The sequence below is a fragment of the Pteronotus mesoamericanus genome, unplaced genomic scaffold (genome assembly GCF_021234165.1).
Source record: "Pteronotus mesoamericanus isolate MK-2021 breed Mesoamerican mustached bat unplaced genomic scaffold, CSHL_Meso_final contig_33, whole genome shotgun sequence".
NCBI lineage: Eukaryota > Metazoa > Chordata > Mammalia > Chiroptera > Mormoopidae > Pteronotus > Pteronotus mesoamericanus.
The window spans coordinates 6,632,997-6,638,651 of record NW_026555135.1 but is presented as its reverse complement, the minus strand read 5'-3'; the positions used below and the strand labels follow the sequence as shown (position 1 = coordinate 6,638,651).

Here is a 5,655-nt window from a genome sequence, read left to right as displayed (position 1 = left end):
AATCACAGTGGAGAGTTCTGCCAATTTGTGTTCAAATTCCAAACTGGGAGAGAGAAAAAAAATCATGTCCAGCCTTATATCAGCATGTACCAATCTCAAAAGTGATTATCTGGGCCATGGTCATTGTCTAATGAGTTTGACTAATTCTCCCAGACAATCACTCCTCTAATGAGATCTTATTAAAAAAAAAAAAAATTGGCCAGCCTGAGACAGGAGAGTCAGCCCCTGTTTTCCTAGTTCCTCCCAATTAGAAAAGGAATCCAGGGTGAGTAAAACAAAGTCTTTAGCATCGGAACAGACATGGGTTTGACCCCGGCTGTGTGTGGTCTTGGGCACATAAGTCACTCTAACTCTCTAAGCCTCAAGGTCCTCATCTGTCAATAGCAGGTAATTGAGCCCATCTCTCAATGTTGTCACAAGGCCTTCAGAGTTCCAGGGCAGAGCTGTGGAAAGATGAGCGTGCAAGCACACCCACCTCGAATCATTCCGAAGACGCCTGGTTTTGTAGGGGAAATTCGTGAAGACCGGGCTCTGCCAACCTGAAAATCATCACGGCAGGAGTTATAATCAGTCTGGAAAGGCAGTTAAAAGATGCAATTTGTTTCATCTGGCTTCATTTTATGTCTAAGTAGGGAGGGAACTTACTAAACCACACTCATGACAAGGAAAGCCAAACTACTTGTGTGCAGCAGAATGTAGAGTTACTAGGTTAGGTGATGTAACGAGACTAGGAATATGCAGCATCAGAGAAGTGCCAGCCTTAGAGTGCTGAGTACAAATGGGTCAGGTTCTGGCGTTAGCCCTGCTGTTAGCTAGTTCTGTGACCTTGTACAGGTGATGGCGAGCTCCCTGCCTCCTGCATGACATCTATAAAATGGACATGAAAAAGAGACAATGGGTATGAGAATAAAAATGTGAAAATAGTTTTAAAATTACATTTCATTTAAATTATTTTGTTATAAAAGCATTTTAAAATGTGAAGCAGGTTATTGATGCTGTTATGTTGGTCCTTCATACAATAACAAAAGTCATCAAAAGGCCCTTCATAAATATTTCTGTCCTCGGGAACTCACATTCTAGTGGGAGACACTGACATGTGCATAAATCACTCTGATACAAGGTAAATAGTGGTAAGTACTGCAGGAAAGGAACAAGCCAAAGGCCCTAGGGACATGGGAGTCGGGAGATTAATTTCTAATAGGGGGATCTGGAAAGGTTTCATGAAGGAGATAGGATTTGGGTTAAGCCTTGAAAGCTTGGGAGAGCTATGATTTATACTATCTCGTCTTTGGCTCACGGAGGACACAGAGCTTTCTCCTCTCTGCTAACTCTGAGCTTCTGAAGGGGAAGGACATTGACTTTCATTTCTCATCACCAGCTCCCCAGCACAGGGCCCGGCAGCCGGTCGGTGCTCCGTAAATGTTGTTTGAGTCCAATTAACAATGATGATAGAAGGAAGAGGAGTCATACTCATAATATCAGTAGTACTTATCTTTTATCGAGAACATGTTTTGTTTCAGATTACTTAAAGCATCATCTCCGGAGGCGGTGGTGCTACAAGTCTGTCTGGGGTAGGAACACAGCCGCCCACACCTCCTCCCAGGGGCTGGCCTCTGCTCTTGCACAGCCCAGGCGCTGATGACCCCTGCAGGCCACTGAGGGTCAGGCAGACCCGTGGGCAGGGACCCTGGCTAAAGCCTAGGAGACTCAGACAGGCCATGAGAAGGCACCTGGCAGGCTCTCCCCTATCTGGGACTACCAGGCCCTGGGTGGGGTCACCTCGCACGTGATTGCCCACTGTCATGTTCATTGGGCTCAGACACTCTGTCCTTCCTGTCCCAGAGCAGGTGTGCCTGCCTTTAACCTTTCTCAGGACCAGGCAAAACAGAAGTTTGGAAGTTTCTTTTACCTCCAGCTGGCGCAAATATACTGCGGGTCACCCGCAGTTCTTGGTGAAGTCATAGTGCCTTGGATTCGCCTGTCTGTAACTTCAGGGGTTTCCAGGAGACAGGCTGTGATGTCACAGCAGCCCCTGGCCTGAACATTGAAGGGGAAGGCCCAGTTGGTTCCGGAGAGGAGAAGAAGAAAGTTCAGTCCCCTGATGCCTGGAATCGCAGCAGGTTTGAATCGAAAGTTCTTCGATATCAGCATTTTACAAGTTTAATCTTTCAAAAGAGATCAGACTGGAAGAGAAGCTATCCACTTGCTATTAACTGACTCTCTCCAGCAGGAAGTTTGGATAGGAGTCCTCAGTCCTTCACTGACCTTGACTTTTAAGAGCCTCTGCTATGTACCTAAAACAATGTTGGAAACCACGGAACAAAGTGCATCCTCTGAAAATCAGCAAGGAAACTCTGGGAGCTCCAATGAGCCACTGGGAGGCTGTAAATGACAAAGTATGCGAAGTTAGCTACATGAAAGAAAGTGTCTTTTCTCCCACTTCTCCTGGTAAAGTATCATCTCAAAAGCCTTTTGGGGTCCTTCCTCCGGGTGTTCTCTGCACTATGAGTGGGAAGAGTCCTGTAGAAAACAGCTTGGATGTTAAAACCAAGAAGAATGCACCATCTGCAATAATCCACCAGGGCAAAGGTGGAGAAGGGCCGCGTGATGCCTGGGCTGTGGTGAAACCAGGAAATACCAAGGAGAAAATCACATTCTTTGCAGCCTGTTGGAGTAGCAATAGGATAGGACCTATGAAAATAAAAAGCTCTGGGGACATTGATGGGAGAGCTACTAAAAGAGGAAAAAAAGGAGGGATCTTGAAGAAGCTAAGATACAGTTAAAAAAGATGAGGGAAGTCTACAGCAGGTGCATAGCCAGAGCCTTTTGTGTGTGGCACTGAGCACAGTACCGTGCATTATGTGAGTGACTGCGAGGACCATGTCTGTGCCAAGAGGCCTCTGTGGGTCAAACAGATGGTTGCCTTCCCAGACCGAAGAGTCAGTGCTGCTCTGCTAGACGGCTGAGTGAAAAACTGCAGTAAGTCACCTGCCACGGTCAGGATTTCTGGGCAACTCAGAAGTGTTTCCGTAGCCTCTGAGCCCTTTTCTGGTCCAGGAGCCTGTGAAGAACCCCCAGAAAGAGGAAATCCTCAGGTTGACGAATGACAGAGGCAGCCAGTCCGTGTCCTTGCCAGGGTAGCCAGGCTGGAGTCTGAGTGCCTGAGGCAGCATAGCCAGCGTGAGCCTGGGAGCCTCTTGAAGAATAAAAGCTGTGGAAAAGGAGGCAGGGTGTGGTTTGCAAAAGGCACTCAGGCTGATGAAGCCTAAACAAAGATGCCTTGGAGGCACCTGCAACTCATGTGTATCCTGCAGGGTCTGTATCTGTGGACTGCGGCCAGTCAAGAGCTGACCATTGTTCTCTTAAAGGGAAGCAGGCCATCTTCAGGGCTGTCCCTCATTGCCAGCACGTGGATAGTGTTAGAGCCCTATCAGCAAGCTGCTGTGACAAACATCAATAGATAAGATGTAGAAATAACAGAGGCACTTGAGTTCCCTTTTCCTCCTCAAATCTGTCCCCAAGCCATTGAGTTGCCCGCAGATGCTATGGATTGTGAGCAGAGAGCTTGTGCCACAAAGCCCTGATCAAAAAAGAAAATAATCTATGTGCATTAGCATCACTGAGTCCAAGGTGAAGAAAGACCAGCCTTCTAGTTTCAAGTCCTATGAAGACCCACTTCCAGGGAGGTCGTTTTTCTTGCCACCTGGTCAGCACCAGTTGGACTGTTCCCAGTTGAATGAAAACACAACAAAAGAGCCTTCAGAGGCCAGCCAGCTTGCAGATGCTGCCAAGAACGGCAGTGCACCTGAGGAAAAAAATGTTTCAGCTGATTCGCTTGTGCCAACGCCAGCCCCTCCTGCAGATAGGACAGCACCAGTGCTTGAAGCATCCAGTTGGAAGAAACAGGTATCTCATGCCTTTCTGGAGACCAGGCATGAGACAAGGCTCCACCACAGTATGTTGAGAATCTTCAGGTTACTTCCCACCAAGAGTTTAGTGGCTCTTAAGTGTACCTGCAAGTTTATCATTGAACACTACAACATCAGGCCAGCAGCTTTTCACTGAGTTCAAGACCCATGCTACAGAGAAAATCCTTGTAAACAGTGCAAGGAAAAATATGTGAAAGGGGATGTGTCTCTGTGCTGGTGACAGCCCAAGCCCTATCGCCAGGCATTGTGCTACTGGCTGGGACATTGGATGTGCTGCCATCGCTCTCAGAAGGGCTTCCCTGGCTGCAATCGGGGGCTTCCTGACAATCCCGGGGTCCCTGCTTGCCACAGCTTTAACTGGACAATCCGTAAGAAGGCAAAAGGGACTGAAACTGAAGAGGAATACTAAAGTCTATGAGAGAGGTGACAAAATGACTGATTTTTAAAATTGCAAACCACCACCTAGATTTCTGTCCATGTGAACCTGCATTTATTCCTGCAGGACTGCTATTGCTTGGGCATTTTTTTATTTTACAAACTGTACAAGAAAACTGGTCCCATTGTTTTATAGCGGCACCTCACATTTGATCCAGGGTTGTAACCCACAGTTTGAGTCACTTGGCTATGAATAATTATGCCTATTTCCCCAAATCAAATGATCCTAGAAGGGGAAAGACTTGCCACCATCAAGGATGTTCAGGAAAGTTCACTGCGGACCGTGCGGGCAATCCCCCCAAAAGGGGTTCCAAGGCATGTTTCAAGCACTGGCACCATATCTGAAATAAGTGAGTCATGTCCTTTGAAAAGTGTCCTATGGATGAGAAGTATGCTCACGAAGGAGAAGTCACCTTACCTTAGACCTGATATGCTTGACTCTGTGAGATGGATGTTGGTGGTTGGAGACGGACTTCGTGCCTACAGTGTATATAACAGTGTTATTCTCATAGGGCTGTGAAAGCACACCTTAAACCCGAGTGCCTTTACCTTAGATGGGAGTTTTAGGCCCCTCTGTAACACTGTTAAAATCCAGTTGTATATAGCAGACAGCCGGCTGAACCACATAATCACCACAACGTTGTGGCTACAATTTTTTTCATTGTCTTAAATTTGTCTATTCTGTATAAAATATGAATGTTTCCCAAATAAAGTACAAACATTTTCTGTATAATATGTGTATGTGAATGTTTGTGAGAAGAAACTCTAAATACTCAAGAGGTTAACGTGTTGGAAAGATATCAAATAGTGGTGTAACTAGACAACCTTAAAATTAGCATAGAGAACAATCCTGTGTTGTGTTTCAGTGATCCAACAAGAATGAGATTGTATAGTCAGATTATAACATTCTTATCTACTTACTGGTTACAAATATATTTTTTTTAATTTAAGTAAAAACATGCACCTTTAAAAAAAAAACAACACACCATCTCATTTGACTATCCCAGCAATCCCTGAGCAAGGGGCTAACATCACACCCCATGCCCCACCACCTGTCTGACAGGTGAGGGAACTGGGGCCCCGAGGGCGTGCTGCCTGCACCAGGCCCCACGCTAGTAAACGGTACAACTGGATTCACTCTCGGGTCAGTTGAGTCCCAAACTGATAACCTTGATAGACAGTCAGAACATGAGAACAGCATTCCTGAAAAACATCTGAGAACAATGGGTTTAATGACATTTCTGGTTGAAAACAAAGTTTGAATCTAACACATATATGTATCTGTCAGGGC

General features: G+C 46.0%; 1 pseudogene; it reads left to right on the top strand.

Moving 5' to 3' along the window:
* Positions 1-2,288: 2,288 nt before the first annotated feature.
* LOC129072649 (F-box only protein 34-like) lies at positions 2,289-4,338 on the top strand (annotated as a pseudogene).
* The last annotated feature ends 1,317 nt before the right edge of the window (positions 4,339-5,655 follow it).